The following is a 21,712-nucleotide window of genomic DNA, read 5'->3' as shown; positions in this document are numbered from 1 at the left end:
AAAGCTTTGAGAAATGAAGCCACAGTTGACGTTGTTGGTGCTCGATGAGAGAAGCACTAGCCTAGCTTTGCAAACATGTTAACATTCACAATGCCATTCAATCAAGTCAGAGTTTAGTTCTTCATAAAAATCGCACAAAACAAAGACTAATTAATCATCACTCATCAGAAAAAATTCCAAGTTTTATTATATGAAGACAGAAGATCAGAAAAGTACGTTGCCAAGATAGTATAATATCGAAAAGATGTAAATTCTGAAATCATGCCTCCCAATCTCCCATATTAATTTTTTTCATATAGAGTAAAGTAGTCCAACTTCATATGCTTTCTGGATGTATTTTCTGTCACGGAGGTGTTAAATTTAAGAAAATCAAGGAGTATATCCGAGCCAGCGATGATGAGTCGAAAAGTAACGACCCCTGGTTGCGGCTCCCGGTAGTCGGCCCCTAACACCGTCCGGAAGTGATACAGTTTGTGAGTCTCCTTGCGGTTCTGGGCAACCGCAAACTTTCCGACCTCAATCACATGAGGGTCACTAAGGTTCGTTATGGGCTTCCAAGCAAGGCGGCTGCCGCCAACATCCGCGATGGCTAGGAGAGGAAAGAGAAGAGCAACGATTGGCAAGAGGTAGTAAGCGCCCATGATATATGATGAGATAATAATATATGCATGGTTTATATAGGAGGGGGGGGGGGGGGTGGAAGTTAACCGAAAAGAGAGTATTAATTATTGAATCCACGCAATTCAAGAAAGTTTAGAGGTAATTAGGAAGAAAGAATTCTCACAAAAAAAAAAAAAAAAAAAACATGAAACTATGTTTTTATATTGTATATGGACGGATCCTAACTTTCTTACCTTTTATATATAAATGAGAATCAGTCTACATTCAAATATTAACAACAGAATTATGTATATGAATCTCTCTATTTTAAAATCAAGGATTTATTACTCTCATATTTACTCTATTAAATAAAACGGTAACCCTTTTTTTTTTTTTTTAAAGAAGGGGTTAACATTTGACAATCCATTAATATACCAAGAATGTAGGTAACAACATAAACATGACCCACCATCGTGGGTTACAATAAAAATAGTAACCGTTTAGTAATTAGAAAAATACGTGCTACATATCTCATTTACCAAATATGAGTTTCAAATGATGTGACATATGCCACATCAACACTCCTTTTTCTTTTTTCCTTCTCTTTTCAATCCTACTTACAAAGAAAGACGGGCCTTTCAAAAAAAAAAAAAAAAAAAATAGACGGGGAGGGGGCCTAATTAGTAATCATTAAATTGCTGGGCAATCTCAGATACGTATTATCAATTTAATGTAGACTAAAAAGCTCAGCACGCCTGAACATAGAAATAAAGTTGACAATCACTGATTGAGAGAGTTATTTTTAATTTTTATTTTTTTTTGTGTTTTTTTTTTTAAATAAAAGATTATGCGATATTAGTTCCTCGAAGATGACTACTACACCCGAAAATGCAAAGCCCATCATTCCATTCTCTTTTTTTTTTAAAAAACGTTTTTGGTCTACAGATACTTATATCTATACTATCATTAAGAGAAGAGGGTTTGCTTACCAAAATTGAATTTTTTATCAATTTGCTCAGCACCATTCCATCAGTGGAGCATTAGCAGGTTGTGCAACTACTGTCGGATCAAAACCTTTGAAGCAGTCTCATACCGCTGTGAATTTGAACCCCACGGTCACCTCTCTGTAAGTTTCCCTGTTCTTCACCACCTATGTATATAGAGTGTGCATTCATTTCTGGGTTCTGGGTTTAATTGGTGTAGCTTAAACCCCAAGATGGGTTTGACTTAAATTTGGCTTCGTTTTTATTGTGGGTGGCTTCAAGAACAGTGAATTTATGGAGAAAGTCAAGTCCAGCTTGGGTATGTTCTCTCTTGCTTCCTTCCAATCTTTGTGCCAATTGAAATTGTGAGCTATGCAATTTTGGTTTTAATTGCTTTATTGTATGATTTGTATGGTCACCTTGAGTTTGAACTGTTGATTTTGTTATGCTTTTCAGATTGGGCAGTCTGGAGTTGACTGGAGACGAAAAGAGCTTGGAGTTAATTGCTCCAAAAGTTTGGGTATATGTTCTTTGGTTTACTAAGAGTCCAAGTAGTTTAGATTGAAAAGATTTGGTTTTGCCACTCTTTTAGTTTCAAGATTTTTCTTTTAAATTGGTCTACAGTCATGTTTTTGTACCAAGGGAAGTTGGGTTGTAAGCTAGATGTCCGGATGTAATGCTTGAGTAGATAAAAAATGTTTGGGTTGTTTGTTATGTTTATCTGCATTTTGTACTAATAATTTTACTGGTAGAGATGCCTCTATGTTTGGTTCTATTTAGAGTTTGATTCAGAAGAAACAAAACACATGCTTGATTTTGTTTTAGTTGATCAGATTTGAGGTCAAGTGTTTACAATCACTTAGGCTCAGCATTACAATAGAGCTAATGTTTATTTTCTTTATCAAGCAAAACTTATTGATTAAGCATTACTTAAGGAGATTCTGGTGTTACTTGATCAGAGTTAGGTGTTGTGTTAAACTTGTATGACTGGATTAGCAGAGGTAGCGATACTATTATATAGGATTTAAATTGAAGTATGATGATCTAGTTCTTGGCCTTGTATATAGGATTGACTTCGTGAACAATCAACAGACGCTTATCTCTTGTTGTTATGATAATCCTACTGCCACGACCAAACCAATCTGAATCAGGTGGAGTTATTGGCCAAGAAAATTACAGAACTGGGCTATTCATGCTTTTATATTCATGAAAAGATGCTACAAGACCATTGTAACAGAGTATTCCATGACTTCCGTAATGGTGCATGCAGAAATCTTGTTTGCATTGATCCATTTACAAGAGGAATGGATATTCAAGCGGTCAATGTTGTCATTGTTGATACCACTTATATTACATACCGCCAAACATAAGCAACGACCTCGTAGGTGGGCCCCGCGACATGGTTAGTCCTGCCTACGACATGCATTCGGTAGACCGACACCTGAGCTACCTCACTGTGGTGGAAGTTGCCGGTATCTCGTCGGGAGGCCACCCTCCCATGCTCTCCAAAAGGCTTCAAGAGAAGCAATATGTGCCTTGTGTCCCACATCAGAAATGTAGAATAGAATGGGACTTCCTTTAGCTATAAAAGGAAGTCCTCCCATTCTTAGAAAAGGATGGGATCCATGATCCCCACTTTTGTATCACTACAAAGGCTACTTGACCTCACTCTTAGTAGAATCTCTAAGTGGACGTAGCCCTGCCTCATGTGCAAGGTGAACCACTATACATGCAGTGCCATCTTTCTCTTTCTCTCTCTCTCTATCTTGCTTCATACTTAGTTCCTGTATTCTCACATAGAAACATTGGCGCTAGAAGGAGGGTCTGTGCCTCCGACCTTGGGTCCGGACCTCCGAGGAGTCAAGAGGTACTACGAGTCGGGTACGCGCAGGATACCCCACCCTCTACGCCCAAGCTTCACTCTTCTCCGGACCTCCGAGGCATCAGCGGGTACTACGAGTCAGCGGGTACGTGCACACCCTGCACCCTCCACTCTTAAGCCTTACACTTCTCTAGGACTTTCACGAGTCAGCGGGTACGTGCACACCCCGCACCATCCACTCCCATGCTCCACTCTTCTTTGGGAGTCTCACGAGTCAACGGGTACGCGGGACTCATGAGTCAACGGGTACGCGCATGACCTCTCACCCTCCACTTCCAATGCTCGGAAGGTGAGATGACTCAAAAGGAAGGGACTAGACCTTGACTTACCCCCTGGGGGTACCTCGCTCGGGGCGAAGATTTTGATGTAAGGGATTGGATCTTGGCTTATGTAAGGGAGCTACCCTTTAATTATCTCGTCGGGATACCTCGTTCGAGTATAGGATTTATGAGGACTTGAGCCTCGTGCCGGTGGGTCACATAAGGGCTGGAGCCTTCTTAACCCAATGGGGTTGAATAAGGGCTTGTAGCTAGGCCTCCTTTATCCGGTGGCGTGGCCCCGGGTCTTGAGCCTCCTAACCCTGTTGGGGTACCTCGCTCGACTGGAGGTTTTATGCAAGGATTTGACCTTGGCTTACCCCTTGGGGGTACCTCGCTCGGGACGAGAATTTTAAGTGCCGCACGTTACACATTGTTTAGTGTCACATGTATATATGTAGCAATTTAATTAATTTGCAATCAAGTTACATCTTATTTGCAGGTACTAGCCCGATGATGGGCTCCCGTGGCACCAACCTGCCATGGAAGACTTTACAAGACCCGAAGAGTCCCTTCTTGCTTACAGAGTTGGGGGACTAGTATAGGTATGGCGTTCAACAAGGTCGTCACTCATACTTGGCAGCATCATATTTAAACTCTCCAACCAAGAAGCTCCTCTTACTCAAGGACTTGGGGGACTTGTTGATACCACTTATATTACATACCGCCAAACAAAAGCAACGACCTAGTAGGTGCGCCCTGCAACATGGTTAGTCCCGCCTACGACATGCATCCGGTAGACCGACACGCGAGCTACCTCACTGTGGTGGAGGTCAGCCGGTATCTCGCCGGGAGGCCACCCTCCCACCCTCTCCAAAGGCTTCAAAAGAAGCAATATGTGCCTTGTGTCCCACATCAACAATGTAGAATAGTATATGACTTCCTTTAGCTATAAAAGGAAGTCCTCCCATTCTTAGAAAAGGATGGGATCCATGATCCCCACTCTTGTATCACTACAGAGGCTACTTGGCCTCACTCTTAGTAGAATCTCTAAGTGGACGTAGCGTTGCCTCATGGGCAAGGTGAACCACTATACATGCGGTGTCATCTCTCTCTCTATCTTGCTTCATACTTGGTTCCCGTATTCTCACACAGAAACAGTCATTAACTTTGATTTTCCAAAGACTCAGAGAGATATCTGCACAGGGTGGGTCGATCTGGAAGGTTTGGCTGTAAATTTGATCACCTATGAGGACCGCTTCAACTTGTATAGAATTGCGCAAAAACTTGGCACTGAGATCAAGCAAATTCCCCTACATATTGATCAGGCAATTTATTGTCGGTGACCAGTGGTGGAAATTTTATTATGCAATCAATGATAGGGTAAAGGAGCTCCCCATTCAAGAAGGTATAACACTAAGATGGGAGGAATACTATTGGGATTTAGGTTCTGTTGGACAACTTTTGGTTGATGCATTGTTCCTTAAATGCTTTTATTACTGCTAAATTTTCATGGTCGTGAAACATTTGTTCGACCTTGAGAGAGTTCTAGATTGGTAATAGGTTCCAGATAAATACTGGGTCCATTTCAGAGCTGTTGCTTTTATTAATAGACTGGTTTGTAGTACTTGGTGTTTGAGTCCGGCCACTGGCTGCCGTTGAACTTCTGAAGGATAGCTTGTGCAAGCAAGAGAAAATAAAATATGGGTTTCACTACTTTGAGCTCTTGTCAGCTTGTTCCTTGCTCTAAATAGTTAATGTATCTGACCTTGTTTGAATTGTCGCTCATCTGCTGCTCCCTTTAACTTAGTTGTTAACTTAATTCTATTGGATATATTTAGTCAGTAACCTGCTGTTTGAGACAAAAAAAAAAAAATCCATATATTTGTCAAATTGAAATAAACTACATACATAGATGTGTGTCTGTATGGAACTACTTCCTGTATTTTCCATTAGAATTTGGAGGACATCAGAGTGATACCACAATCTACTACGCTTTCCAGGCTCTTTTGACTCTTGAACAACTATTTCTTTTCCCATCTCTTCTAGCAAATCATGCATAATTATAAAACCAAATTCAGAAACATTTATGAGGGCCTTTTCTTCAAGAACTTCAATACAATGCGTAGCATTGATGCGGTCACAACCTTCAAGTATTTATAGCACATCATTTGTTTTTTTACCTTTGAAGAAACATGCAATGTCGAGAAAAACTTCTTTCACTGTTTCTTCCAGTCCATCATAACTGACTTTGAGAATATCTTGAATGCCTTCGGGAAGATTTCTAGCATAGCTTGCCATTTATGTAATGGTCTAGCATATAAATGTGAACCTAAAACTTGCAGCACTAATGGAAGGCCTTGAGCATATTCAACAACAGATTTGACTAAGAGCTTCTCATCATCATCTAAATTTCTCTTATTCTTGAAGGTGTAAAACCATACAACCATGCTCACAAACACAAGCATACAAGCTCGTCAACCAACAATCAAAGGATCAAGGCTTACCTTCAGCTATCACTGGCATGGATTCATCTCTGCAGCATTGCAAACACGATCACTTGAATATGGCATTCTGTTACTTACCAACCTTGCTTCTCAATGGACAGAACTTATGCAAATTGACGTGGTAGTAACAGGGACCAAGTTCATCTATTTATATTGGATCACTAAACCTCAGAAGCCTTCCATCAAAGTACTTCATGAGGAATTAGGTCTCCTAGTTAGACACTGAATGTATCACTGCTTGTAGTCTTTCTTGTAGACTAAGAATAGAATTACTAACCTTGATGAATTGATACACTGTTTCATTAAGTCACTAGTATTGATTTAGTGTTTGTGTCCATGTTAAACTAGTCTTGGCATTAAGCTAATTATCAATTTACTATATGTTAATATGTGACAAGTCCATATTGATTCTTACATAAGGCATTTGAACTGAAGAGCTTACAACCTTCATGATGATAGTTCTTGGCCTTATATATAGGATTGACTTCGTGAATAGTCAACAGACACTTATCTCTTGTTGTTATGTTAATCCTGCTTCCATGACCAAACCAATCTGATGCTCTTGCTAATGTGTCTAGCTGGTCCGATTTATTCACATCATCAAGAACTAAGAGAATCCTTTTATGTCTTAACGTTTCACGCAATAAAGTAATTCCTTCATGAACATTGTTTATTTTCAATTCTTTCAGTCCCACAATGTCAGAGAGAATAATTCTTTGTAGGTTGACTAAACCTCCATATGCCTTTGACTCTTCTCTGACATCTGCCAAAAAGCAGCTAATATCAAACTTATAGACAATTGAATTGTAAACAGCTTTAGCAATTGTTGTCTTCCCTATTCCGCAGGTCCCCATATTCCTACCATGCTTACATCACTTCCGACAACATCTAACATTTCAAGCATATGTTGTACCCGAGAGTCTAGCCAAACTCGGCACCTTGGAATATCCAAATAGGTAGGTTCTTTTACTTGTGCGGATATCTCTTCAAAGATTCTATCAATAAATTAATATTTGTTGTAAATAATTATGGATAAATCATGTAAATAGATGTTGAGTAATAGGTACTTATCCCTATAGATTGGTGATTGATAGAATTGTATGTAGGAGTAAATGACGTTGCTATTAAACGTTACCTTTTTGTGTACACCCTGTACTCCTATATAAACCTTCTCATAGTGAGATGAATAGACACATTCCATTCTCTGCATCTAAACTTTCTCTCTCTCTCTCTCAAATTCTTTCACTTTATGTTTTTACAACACGTTATCAGCACGAAAAGCTGTAAAATTATTGATCAACCAAAGGAGGATAATTGTTTAATCTGGGGTAGGATCTTAATCACAAACAAGCTCTTGGATTGGCTGAGAAGACAACCTTCTCAGTTCTGCACAAATAAGCTGAAGATTCATCTGTTCTTCATCAAGTAATGTTTTCCAAAATCTAATTTTATATTCATGCTTATTGAGCCTATTGATTGAATATGAAAAATCACCATAATGCATGAACCCTAGCTAATCCTACATGATTTATTTACTTGGTATACATATTTGTTCATGTGTTTTAGATCGTTTGATTGGAAAGAAAAAAAAATTGCTTAATGGAACGCATCAATCTGCCTCCATTTGGTCCAAAAAAAAAAAAAATTTGGTCCAAAAAATAAAATAAAAAAATAGGGATTTTGCCATTTCTGGGATTCAAAAACTTAGGTATAGTGTACCACATCCCAATACCCTTTCCACTATGCCATTATGGCAAGTTGGTATATATCAACACCATTTAATATTAATACTGCCAGTAGCAGATTCATCGCCATTTAATTGGCGATTGATCAATTTGATCAATTCATGTTTTGGTTTTGATTGACATTTATCCAAAACAATTGCCATAATAATTTCACAATGTATCCTTTATTACTACATTTTAATATCGTATATTACACGAATTATGGGCTTAATTTTTGGTTACACAAATTTGAATTTGCCATTATAATTCCTTATGCTAGAAGCATTATGGGCTAAATTATTACGCGATTATTACATAAACGTTATGCCAGAAGCATTTGCCCAATTTATTACCTATACAAAATGCCAGAAGCATTAATGGGACTTGAACTCATTCCCTTAGGTACATAACCGCTGCATAAATAATATTTATTTGGTCATTTATTTAATATTTAATTTATTTTGGTTTTATTGATAATTACTTTCGCATTAAGTTGTTTCTATCATGATTTCATAACATATATTGAATTTAGTTATGTTATAATGGTGAATATTAAATGTGGCTGAGTGAGAAGCTCAAATCAAGCCCAAAGTCACAACAACAAACCTGAGCCAGAAGCTCAGGCCTAAGCTGCAAGGCCAGAATAGAAGCTCGCCACGTGTTGCCATGACAAAGGTTATGAACCTTCTCAAACTAGGCTCATCCAGTTGGATGCGATGTCTAGGTAAGGTTCAGATGAGGCTGTGTACTTAAGTTTAGAGTATGAAAATGCCTTTTGCTTAATATTTAGCATATGAGCATAGATCCTTATTTGACTGATTTACTGCATAGACACTTGGTTCGAGGGCAATGAGCATGACAATATCTATAATTTGCTGGTGTGGTAGTTGACTACAAAAAGGTGGTATAAGATGATAGTTGTGAGAAGCTATGGAAAAAGGATATGAGATAGAGTTAACACTCTTGAATTCTAGAGTTTGGTCATGGATTTAGGAAAAGTAAAGTTTATGAACCTGGGTTCTGATGATAAATATATGTGTGTTCACCACCGCAGTAAACATAGTAAAAAGTCTCGATTCAAGGAAAGGTTTAAATGTCAATTTTGGGTTTGAGTTGATATGGTATGCTGTTGAAAACTGCTGTGTCTAAATGATTGAATTTGTGGATCTCATATTTTGTTACTTGAAGTTGTGACTTCTCCATGGTGGTAGAGAACACAAGTTATTGAAAATGGCATATGCCATGCATGAACTGGATATTGGTAAGTGTACTAGCATGACTACAAGGATAAGACTATAGTGTAATATAGAATTTGTGATTACTGCATAGGGGGTTTTGCTTGCTGCAGTAGTAAAACTTTGGATATGGTACTAATTATTTTGGTTTGACATCGGACCTAGTTTGGTATAGAGTTGAGTGTTGTGATCAATGTTGAGGTTTAGGTTATGGAGTAGAATAGTTACTGCAGTGGGAATTTTGGCTATGGCAAGAAGCTTTATATTGTGGCAATGAAAGTGCGACACATGACTGGGAGCTGCGAGGAGAAAGAACAATCCAGAACACAAATCATAGTATTAAGACTAACATTGGTTCTTTGGCTTGGAGAAAGACTTGGAATACAAATGCCATCTTGACATTTGAATCACATGGCTATGGTGGAAAATATTTGACCCTGGCATGTCTATGATTATGGCTAACACAAAGGCTTGGGAGAGATATTGGCTTGTTGACATGCAAGAGAAGTGCATTATATGCTTGAATTACAATATAGGAGTGATCACATGAATGAGTTGGTGACTACAACTTCATAATTACCTTGAACAAGACCAACGTCACTTGGCCCACAAGTTTCATAGCATACCATTTGAGATACTGGTTGCTTTCGAGAGTGATGATGAATACTTTTTTTTTTTTGGCTTGGAATTGGCTTGATTGAGTATTGATTTCTTGCTGTAATGGTTTTGGCTTGATTAAGTATTGCTCGCTGCTTGATTGAGTATTGCTTGCTGCTTAATTGAGTATTGGTTTTTGCATATCCTAATGGTTTTGGTTTAACTGAGTATTCTTTGCATGCTTTAGTCGTTTCCTTCGAAATGTGTTTAGTATTTGAAATTAGCATGGTCGAGCCAGTGAGCTTTGGAAATAGCATGAATGGTTCAGCTGGCTCTTTATCCTTTGCTTTTTTTTTCTTTCTATTTGAGTATATAGCTGCATCAGTATGAGAACCTTTCCCTCATGAACTCCTTTCTTTTGGTTCAGATCTTGAAGAATAACACAGTGATGGGGGGGGGAGGTTCATTTTGCTTGATTAGAGATACAACATAATTTAGCGTAACAGATGTATGATTGGCTTGATTGAATCCACAATATGCATTTGCTTGGTACTAAAATATGAGGATGATGAAGATCTTTTATCAGAGAGCTGGTATTTTGCTATAATACTAGTAGAATGGACAGTATGGTTTGAAAATGAATTATGGTGCAGAGTGAATAATGGAAAACAAAAAATATCTATAGCAATAGGGATTTGGTCGTAAGACAAACTTTAGACATGGAATTCATCCTGACATAAGGTTATTTGACTATGGCAGGTGAGGCGTTCTGAAGCTTTTGGCTAAAGAAGGAATGGAGTTTAGCTTGTTGAAATTTGGTTGGAGATTTTCTGAAGCCGAGAACATTACTGGAGTGCTTGGGGAGTAGAAATTAAGAATCTAAATGAATAACCTGCAGAAACTTCTTATCCGGCAAATCCCTCACACTCAAAGGGATGGATAAAATCAGTGAAAATTTTGGCTTTAGCAGCAGATGCATGGGCTTGAGAAAGGCTTGTAATAAGAATTTTGGTTTGACTTCAAACATATCTCTATTTTGCTACTGTAGTGAAAATTGTACTATGCATGGAAAAGTTGGTTTAATAAGGGCTTGAAATAGTTGGTTTGATTTGATATCAAGCTTATTTGATCTTGAATAGTTGGTTACTGCAAGTGAGGTTTTGGTTACTGCGTTGAGGGCTTTGACTCTGATGGTTGATGTTTTGGTTTGAGCTTTGACAGCAGGCTTATTTAGGTACAAAAGGAGGAGAATTTGGAAAGTGCAATAGGAGTTTTAGTTGTGACATAATCTACTTTGGTTTGAAGAGGCTTGTAATAAGAATTTTGCAAACTATAGCGGAGGTTGTTGCTATGGCCTGATTTTGGTAATGGGAATGAAATATTTGACCATAGCTGTGAATACTTCCTTTTGGGAATGCTAGAATCCAGTAAAGCATGAATGGATTAAGTCTTCATTTTGGCATGAATATAAATGAATGATTCTGACCATGATTTGAACCTTCACCCTTCAGCCCCCAAGTTCATTAGCATGAATACAGATGTAGTTTTAGGTATACTTAAATACAATTCAACATTGTACATCACAAGGATTGCAATCAAGCTTGTTTGCATGGCTTGAGTTGCTATTGTGAACTATAGCTGTAGGTGTTTTACTGCAGCAATACAAATGCTTCTCTTCTGAGAGTCATCGAGCAGAAACAATATTTGCTCATCTACACTGAGTATAATAGATTAACTAACAAGAAGATCTTGTTTGTTGCATATCGCTTGTGTGTTAAGCTAGTCTGTATTTTGAAATACAATCTACTGTAGTGCAATGCTATCACAGTAAAAATACAATATGCATGCTATGACAAGAGAGATTTTGTCCAGATTTTGGTATACTGGTTTTTATTGCGGTAGGGGATTTGGCTAAGAGGGTAAAAACTTTGGGTAGGCATTGAAAGTTTTAGATCTGAGAAAAGTTTGTAACAAAGATTTCTGGTTTGAAACATTTTCAAATATGGTAATGAAATTTTTTGTTATTTCTGTGAAGACTTATGCTTTGGCAGGGAAGGGCTGAATATTGCGACTGCTGCAAATGAGATCTTAACTATTGCAGTGGAAACCTTGGCTCTATAATGAATGTTTTAGTTTGTGAAATATTTGCAGCAATGATTTTGGTATTGCATAACCTTATTTGGCTAAGATGACAACCTTTTTGTCTAGAAATATACATTGGTTTGAAGAAGGCTTGGAGTAAATGGTCTTAACTGCAATGAGGTATGGTTACTGCAGTAGAAGTTTTAGCAATGCTTGCAATGGACATTTTGTGTTAACTGCAGTAAATGAAGGCTTGAATATGCGTGTGAATAGATGGTTGCTTTAGCTTTGGCTATGGTTGTGAATGCTTCTTCTAAAGAGGGCTTGAATGTGGTGACCATGAATAGAAGAAAAACTCATTCTGGCATGAACATAAATTGATGGTTGTAGTGATCAATAATTGAACCTCTATCTAGATTCATTAAGAAAATGCATGTATTCATAGACCACAAGTATGTTTGCTTGTCTGTATACATTGAGTATAGCAGATTAACAAGATGCCTTACAAACTGCATAGAACGTGATGTCAAGCATTGTTGCGTCGCTCTAATTTTAGATATGAAAGACTACTTGCTAAGGTGGTTTGCCACCGCTATAAATTCTTGTCTCCAGCTTTCATAGTTGAATTCTCCAATCTTCAGTTGAATATGAAATTGTATTGAGTAAACCATATTAACAAGGGAGCCTCTGCTAATTGCATCCAACAATAATTGTGAATAACACAAGCATGCTTCAATTGAAGAGTTGCAGGACAAACATATTATCTGAATCACAACCTAGTCCCCAGCGGAGTCTCCAAAAATGTGAGGGTTCTTTTGAATTAAGCAAGACTAGGCCAAAATTAACTCAATAACTTGATGTTAATGAGAGAATCATGTTAATGAGAGAATCTTGTGCGTGATTCAGATATTGAGTGAGGCTTGACAGTGTGAGGACGGTGTGGGAGCTAGAAACACACTGCGGTGAGAGAATTTGGGGATTTTTGAATTTAGGTTTCTGGAAGATGAGTTTGAAGGGGGGGTTTTGGGAGGATAATGGCTAAGAGCTGGGTTCTGTGCTTAAAGGTTTGGAAGCTTGAAGAGTTGGAGACTTTTGGATGTTGCTAAGCTTTCTGGGTTATTGCTCGATGATCATTTCAGTCCCAAGACTCTCCTTTTATAGGCTCAATTGGAGGAGTGTTATGGTGGCTCGGGGTCTTTGGTTTTCTGGGTAAAATGCTTCTCCTTCAGCATACATGATTTTTGCCTTAAAATCTGGGAGATTAGAGCTTACTTGAGAGATGGAGTCTTGGAAAAAGGAGAAGATCGTTGCCGTGAGCAAAGGTTGCAGCAGAAACAGCTGCGGTGGCACAAAACCTGGAACGAAGTTGAAGGGGAAGCTAGGGAATTGTGAGCTCATTGTTCAAGGGGGAAGGGGATATCCGTCCACCGGTCGGGAAGTTTCCTTCTTGCCAACTGATAGGGAAGATCGATGTTTCTCCTGGATCTTTGGGTTGACTGGTATATTTAGGAGCTGCGGGGAAAAGGAAAATAAGCTAGAAGAAAGACGGGGAAGGTTGGACTATCCTATCCTATTTCTTTTGGGTTTGGGCTTTTCTTTGGGCTTTGAGTTTTGAGGGAAAAAAGGTTGACCCAAATTCTACATTCACCAATTCGCTATTGATTTAAATTACCGGGCTTGGATCTCGATCCCAAGATCGAGACCACCGACGATGCTAAATCAATAGACGAGCGTAGTGTGTTTCCGTAACCTTCTACACCACACCCACTTCTGCAAGCCCCAAAAATGCATGGATGTGGCTTGGGTCCACATCTAGGGTGCGTTTGCTTGGCGGGTTAAAATCGAGAGACGGGCATAAAATTATGTAGTTTTACAGAATTTTATACAAATTGCGTGTTTATGCTAAAATATGTCGCGACGACATATTTATTTGCCTTGTGATTTTTTGAGTACCAACAGAGCCTCACTCCACCTAAACCTCATCATTCTTTACCTGGTAGTATTCAATTGGAGTTACCGAAAGGGTTGAGTAATAACTTTTCATTCCTTGGCAGACTAGCCTGAGCTCAGCAGGCCCACTCTCCCTCCGCGGGACCTAGCAGCCCAGCAGGCCTCACACACCTTTTGGCTTACGCATGAAAGCCCGGGTTACGAGCTTGCATACTAAGCCCCGTAGGCTTCACTATCAAGCTCACTCCTTCTTTGATCCAGCAGAATCAAATAAAACGAAAAATGATTTGATTATATTGGGGTTTGAACCCGGTTAATATGTATGTCAATTCAATATTATTGTGTTACTTGTCTAAATTTTTGCACTAGAGTATATGTGTAGAAAATGCAGGTACCTAATGAACTAGAAGTTCTAAATGAACCAGTAGTTCATACATATATCGAACTTGTAGTTTCGATAATGCTATTTAAGAAACTTGAAGTTTCCTTCATAAATTCACCACACATGATAAAACCAGTAAATTTAACATGTCTAATCCGATTTTTTATACCATGTTATAGAACATGAAGTTCTTATTAGTTGTTTATGGACGATATTACCCAAAGCACTAAGATTATTTTTTTATTTCCTGTAAGAAATGTCAAATCTCAATAAGCTTGACTTTGGTGCGTTGGAGGTTTCTGGAAGAAACTATCCAAAGTCGCCACCAGAATCAGCATGATCTTTGCTATCAATGTGGAGGAATTGACCACTGGTCTCGAAGCACATGTTGAAATGAGTATCACGCCAGTTGCGGAACTCGAGAGACTAACTTTATTGAAGGATCAATCCCTATGGAAACCCACACTAGAGATTATGGACTTCCAGACAACTACTAGACATACCGAGGATTAGAAACTCGAAGACATGGGTATGATTGGCCCCATGTGCCATATCTAATGAATGATGTTTCAGTCTTTGGATTTTGGTGATTTATGTTTTTCAATTATTTTGGACTATATAAATGTGGTTCTGTTCGAATATATTTAATTCAATAAACTTATTTATACATGTGATTTGTTGAATTAAATAAATGAATAGACATATTCTGTGGGGAAGTTTGTTGTCTGGCTAACAGTGCTATTGCGCACGCCATACTCCCATATCTGATATATTTTTCAAACTTATTGTCTATTCATACCTCTGTGACAACCGTATCAGGCCAATCCAACCTGATAGAGGGCTATGGCAAAACCCACTTTATGTTGTCCAATGGTACTGAACCTACCCTTAATGAGACCTTATATTCTCCACGTTCCAAAAGAACGTTATTGAGTATTAAGGATATTCGAACCAACGATTACCACGTTGAAATCACTGAGAAAAATGAGTAGAATATCTTTGCATAACCTCCGAGTGTGTGGCCAGAAGAGTATATTGGAGAAATTGAAATCTGTGAGCTAGAAGCTAACTAATTCAAGCAACTACTTGCTATGACATGACCATTTGGGACACCCAGGTGGGTCAAAGTATGATGCACCATATCCTCAACTCATCACACGTGCATCCCCTTCTGAATAAGGGTCTTGTATATAATGACACATTATGCCAAGCTTACTCGTTAGGAATGTTTAATACTAGACCATCATATGCAAAGACTAGTACGTACAGCACCATTTTTCTGCACAGAATGCAAGGGAAATTTGTGGACCTATCCAACCACCATGCGGACCAGTTAAATATTTCATGGTTTTGGTTGATGAATCGACAAAGTGATCACATGTTACACGATTGTCTACAATAAACGTTGCTTTTGCTAAACTCTCGCCCATATCATGAAATTGAGGGCTCACCACTCAGATTATCCCATAAAGTCCATAAGACTTGGTAATGCTGGAGAGTTTACATCGAAGTCTTTCGATGATTATTTCATATCCCTTGGGATTGATGCTGAACATATAGTTCTCTATGTTCACACCCAAGATGATCTCGCAGATAGAATTTTGGTAATGCACACCAAGCTTCTAGATTGCGTGGGGCTATGCAATCTTGCATGCAGCCATGTTGGTCCTGTTGAGGCCCACTGCTACCCAACCTTACTCCGCATTACAGCTGGTGACTGGGTACGAACCTGACGTTTCACACTTACATGCATTTGGGTGTGCAGTACCCGTGCCAATTGTGCCGCCACAACGTACAAAATTGGGTCCTCAACAAAGGATGGGCATATATGTCGATTATGAATCCCATCCATTTTGTGCTCTCTAGAGCCCTTGATAGGCGATCTCTTTACCGCTAGATTTGTGGATTGTCACTTTGATGAGACAGTCTTCCCGCCATTAGGGGGAGATAAGAACGTCACCGTTCCTGATGAACGGCGTGAATTAACATGGAATGTCCCCACAATGTCTCATCTTGATCCCCAAATTGCGCGAAAATAGTAAAGTGCGGACAATTCTAGATCTATAGAGTATAGAATACAATATGCCAGACATTTTCTCTGATCTAGCTAAAGTGACGAGATTATATATACCTGCTTCAAATGTGCCTGCAAGGATAGACTTCCCTGTAGGATGTGTCGTCCCAGATGGACGAGGTACGACCATAGCAGCTAACCAGTCATATGTCCCTGCCCAGAAGGGAGGTAGACCATTAGGTTTGAAGAGTTCTTATCCCCGGAAGAGATAACTTTGGCACAAATGAATCCTCTTAACATCGCAATCTCAAACCGATTCATCTCATGAGATAAATTCGGATTATGGGTCTGTCCTAGAAGAGACCATGTTGGGGGACGCTCCAACATTTGAACCCACTCCCGAGAATAGAGAAATCTCGGTAAATTTAGTGAGGTTTGGAATCTGAATGAGATTATCATCGATGATATGTTTGTATTTGCGGTGGCCACCGAAATTATAATAAGCGATGAAATCGAACCTTGCTTTGTTGATCAATATCAACGAAGAGACGACTGGCCAAAAAGGAAATAGACAATCCAGGTCGAATTAGATTCCTTGACAAAGAGAAAAGTGTTTGGACCTGTTGTTCCTACACCTCCCCATGTTAAACCCGTAGAATTTTAATGGCTATTTGTAAGGAAGCGTAATGAGAAAAACGAGATTGTGATATACAAGGCTCGTCTAGTGGCACAAGAATTTTCTCAACGCCTTGTGATTACGAGGAGACATATTCTCCCGTAATGGACGTCATAACGCTCCGCTACCTTTTCAGTTTGGTAGTTTCCGAAAAACTGAATATGCAATTTATGAATGTGGTCACAACTTATCTCTATGGGGACCATGATATAGAGATATACATGAAAGTTCCTGAAGGAGTTATGATACCCGATGCAAATAGTTCTAGACCATGAAACACGCTCTCCATTAGTTTTGAGACTTTCACTTTATGGATTGAAACAATCTAGACGGAGGTGGTCTAACCGTCTACGTGAATATTTGATCGGGATGGGATATGCATGTGTGTGTTTATTAAGAAAACAAGTTTCAGTTTTGCAATTATGGCTGTCTTTGTCAATGACATGAATTTGATAGATACTCCTGAAGAGATCAAGGAAACCGCAAAGCACCTGAAGTCAGAATTTGAGATGAAAGGCCTTGGGAGAACAAATTATTGTCTCGACCTGAAGCCCGAGCATAGTGCAGATGAAAATTCGGTCCATCAACCAAATTACATCCAGAAGATGTTAAGACGCTTTAATGAGGATAAAAGCAAGCACACCCATAGTGGTCTGAATACCGTATCGTCTTGCAAATGATAACGAAGAGATATTGGTGCTAAAAGTCCCATATCTAAGTGCAGTAGGCGCATTATTGTACTTGGCTTAATGTCCTAGACAGGACATCTCATTCAATGTGAACTTGTTAGCTAGATATAGTTCTGCGCCAACACGCTGCCACTTGAATGGCATAAAAGACATTTTTCGCTACCTTAGAGGTACGGCAGACATGGGCTTATTCTATCCCTATGCATCAAGAAATGGATCAAACCTCCTTGATCCTCAGAATAATGCTCACCTTGTTGGATATGCTGATGCAGGCTATCTATCAGACCTGCATAAGGCGCGTTCCCAAATTGGTTATGTCTTTACCATTGGGAATACTGCAATATCTTGGAGGTCTATGAAACAAACTCTTATTGCTATCTCTTCGAATCATGCTGAGATTCTAGCTCTTTACGAAGCAGTACGTTAATATATGTGGTTGAGAGCCATCACATAGCATGTTCGAAGCACATCTGGACTGCATTCCACCACTAATGAAACAACCACTATCCATGAGGATAATGTTGCTTGCATTGAGCAAATGAAGACGGGTTTCATTAAAGAAGACAACACCAAACATATTGCACCGAAATTTTTCTTCAATCAGTAACAACAGGAGTATCAAAAGATTAAAGTCAAGCAGATTCGATCTGAAGACAATCGTGCAGACCTCTTTATCAAGTCACTACCAAAGTCTACATTCCGGAAGCATGTACAAGGTATTGGTCTACGTAAATTATCTGAATTACCTAACATGTAATTTTCAGGGGGAGTATCCCGAAGCATACCAAGTGACCATCGTGTACTCTTTTTATCCTTCATCCAGGGTTATTTTGTCCGACTGGGTTTTGTTACCTGGCAAGGTTTTGACGAGGCACATCTTTGGCATGGTCACCCCACTTACTGCATCCTGAAGATGCTTTGATTCGACATATATATGCATTTGCTCATCTTTCCCCTTCGACCACGGGTTTTTCCCACTGGGTTTACCGGGCAAGGTTTTGGTGCAGCAATTCTAATGCATCCCTCTCGTAGACATACTACCTACTTATAGTGCTGAAAAGAAAATATCACCTATCTCTAAACCTGTGATACTGCTACTCCACACTCAAGCGCGTTGTGCTCTTTTTCTCCTTCGACCAAGGTTGTTTTTACCCACAGGGTTTTTATTACTTGACAAGGTTTTTGACGAGGCAACTTAGAAGCGCACAGCCTACGCAACACTATTGACATGAAATATCCAAGGGGAAGTGTTGTAAATAATTATGGATAAATCATGTAAATAGATGTTGAGTAATAGGTGCCTATCCCTATAGATTAGTGATTGATAGAATTGTATGTAGGAATAAATGACGTTGCTATTAAACGTTACATTTTTGTGTACACCATGTACTCCTATATAAACATTCTCATAGTGAGATGAATAAACACATTCCATTATTTGCATCTAAACTCTCTCTCTCTCTCTCTCTCTCTCAAATTCTTTCACTTTATGTTTTTACAACAATATTCATACCTGTCGTGTTAAAATCAAATGAAACGTTTAATAAAATAAATCTTCCTACTTTGAAAAAGAGCAGTACTGTATAACAATCACACACCATGCTAACATAAGAAAATAAAACTTTTACTAGATTAAGAAAAGTAAAATTAAGTGCATGCATGCAATTTGATATACCCGCCCGAGAAATTTCATCCAGATAAATTTGCTGCTTCTAAAAGAGCTGCTCTACATCTTAACACATTGTCTATGTCATCTTTGAATCTGTGTTCATGCCCTGCAAGTGCCTCACCAAATGTACCTCTTTGGTTTCTTATGTCCGAGGGATCCACTTTGTAAAAGATTGGCCGAACCATTTGTTTCTTTGATCTTCTACATTCAAGGACATGAACTAATTCATCCAAACACCACTTTGAGGCCGGATGCATAGATTTCGAAGAACACGATATATAAGAGAGAGCTTTGATCCTTCAATTGCTTGGAGAAGTGCTTGTGATATTTCCTCTCCTCTTGTAAGCTCATCATCTATGAAGGTGTTGATTCCCTTATGTGACGCAGACGGAATGATCGGATTGATAAACTAGGTTTACCAGCAATAAACCTAAGCAAAGATTCTGGAGTCCACCAGAGATAAAAAGAGAACAATCTCAATTTTATTGATAATAAGATAATAGATGCGTTCTGCAGCCTTAAGGCGGCTTATTTATAAGAAAATAAACCCTAGGGCGACTAACAATGAAACCCTAAAGCCCATGGGTAAAAACCAAAAACAACCCGAAAATAACTAGGAAAACCAAAACACCGGAAAATAGAAAAATGCAGTTTTGAGGCCCTAAACGACCCCGAAAGCCCGAAAAAGGTCACAGGTGGTGGCAAAGCGACGAGTTTAATTTCTGGCGCGATTCCCTTTCCAGAAAGGTAAGGTGCGTCCTAAACGGACTCCGTGGAGCTATTTCGTGTCTACTAGTCACTTTTCGTTTTCCTCCTTTAGCACGATCCAATTGTTCTTCAAATTGGGCAGCCATCTGTTCTGCATCAGTCTCCTCCACCTCCGAAGAACTCGACCCCGAGTTCTCTTCAGGATAAAGAGCCTCATCTTCACGAAACTCATGCAGATCAGCAACATTGAAAGTGTGAGAAATGCCCATCGAATCTGGAAGTGCAACAACATAAGCATTATCATTGATCTTCTTCACCACTTTAAAAGGACCATATTTTCTGGGCTTCAACTTGTTGTAGGTACCAACAGGAAACCTCTCTTTCCTCAGGAACACCATCACGTCATCACCTTCTTGGAACACTTTGACTCTGTGATGTTTATCAGCTGCAGCTTTATACTTAGCATTAGTTGCTTCCAGTTTGGCCTTAACTTCGTCTCGAACAGCCTGCACATCTCTAGCCATGCCCTCAGCAGCAACACTAACACCAGGAACCTTAGGAAGCTTCACCAGATCAACCACATGTCGAGGAACAACAGTATAAACTAAGGAGAATGGTGACTTCCCTGTTGCACTATGCACAGCACTGTTATAAGCAAACTCCACCTGTGGCAAAGCATAATCCCACTGTTTGGGTCGATCTCCACAAACACTTCGTACCATGTTACCCAAAGTTCTGTTAGTAACCTCTGTCTGTCCATCAGTTTGAGGATGAGCTGTGCTGCTACGGTTCAAAGCTGTACCAAACATCCTCCATAAGGTAATCCAAAAGTGGCTAAGGAACTTTGTGTCTCTATCAGAAGTAATGGACTTGGGTACTCCATGCAAACGAACCACCTCCCTGAAGAACAGTTTGGCTATATTGGACGCATCAGCAGTCTTCTTACAAGCTATAAAGTGCGCCATCTTAGAGAACCTGTCAACCACCACAAACACAGAATCCACACCTCTCTGGGTACGGGGTAATCCCAGCACAAAATCCATAGCAAGATCCTGCCAAATATCATCAGGAACAGGTAAAGGAAGATAAAGTCCTGTGTTTTGGGACTGACCCTTAGAAACCTGGCAGGTGTAGCACTTCCTCACGATAGTTCCTGCATCCTTTTTCAACTGTGGCCAGAAATACCTCTCCTCAAGGCTAGCAATAGTTTTGTCTCGGCCCAAGTGTCCACTCAAACCCCCTCCATGCAGATCTCTAATCAGTTTCTCTCTCAACGAAGAACTAGGGATACATAGCCGATTGCCTTTGAATAAATATCCTTCATTCGCATAAAAATCTGCAACTGCATTATTGCTACTGCACTTGGTCCAGATCTCCTTAAAATCAGTATCTTCCTCATACAACTCTTTCAAGAGCTCAAACCCCACAATCTCCTGGGCTAAAGTGACCAGCAAGGAAGCCTTCCTACTCAAAGCATCTGTCACCCTATTAAGAGTACCAGATTTATGTTGAATCACAAAAGGGAATTTCTGCAGAAAACTCACCCACCTCGCATGCATCTTATTCACAGTTTTCTGACTGTTAAGGTACTTCAAGGCTTGATGATCCGTGAACAGTACAAATTCTCTCTGAATTAGGTAGTGTTCCCATTGTCTCAATGCTCGGAACACTGCATAAAATTCTTGATCATAAGTACTCCACTTCTGACGAGCTTCACTCAGCTTTTCACTAAAGAATGCTACTAGTTTCTTCTCTTG

At 39.3% G+C, this 21,712-nt stretch overlaps 1 pseudogene; it reads right to left on the bottom strand.

Moving 5' to 3' along the window:
* Positions 1-5,655: 5,655 nt before the first annotated feature.
* Positions 5,656-19,432, bottom strand: LOC133737354 (disease resistance protein RUN1-like; annotated as a pseudogene).
* Between the last annotated feature and the right edge of the window lie 2,280 nt (positions 19,433-21,712).

Source organism: Rosa rugosa, chromosome 3 (assembly GCF_958449725.1).
Source record: "Rosa rugosa chromosome 3, drRosRugo1.1, whole genome shotgun sequence".
Lineage (NCBI taxonomy): Eukaryota > Viridiplantae > Streptophyta > Magnoliopsida > Rosales > Rosaceae > Rosa > Rosa rugosa.
This window is presented reverse-complemented; position numbering and strand designations above follow the sequence as displayed.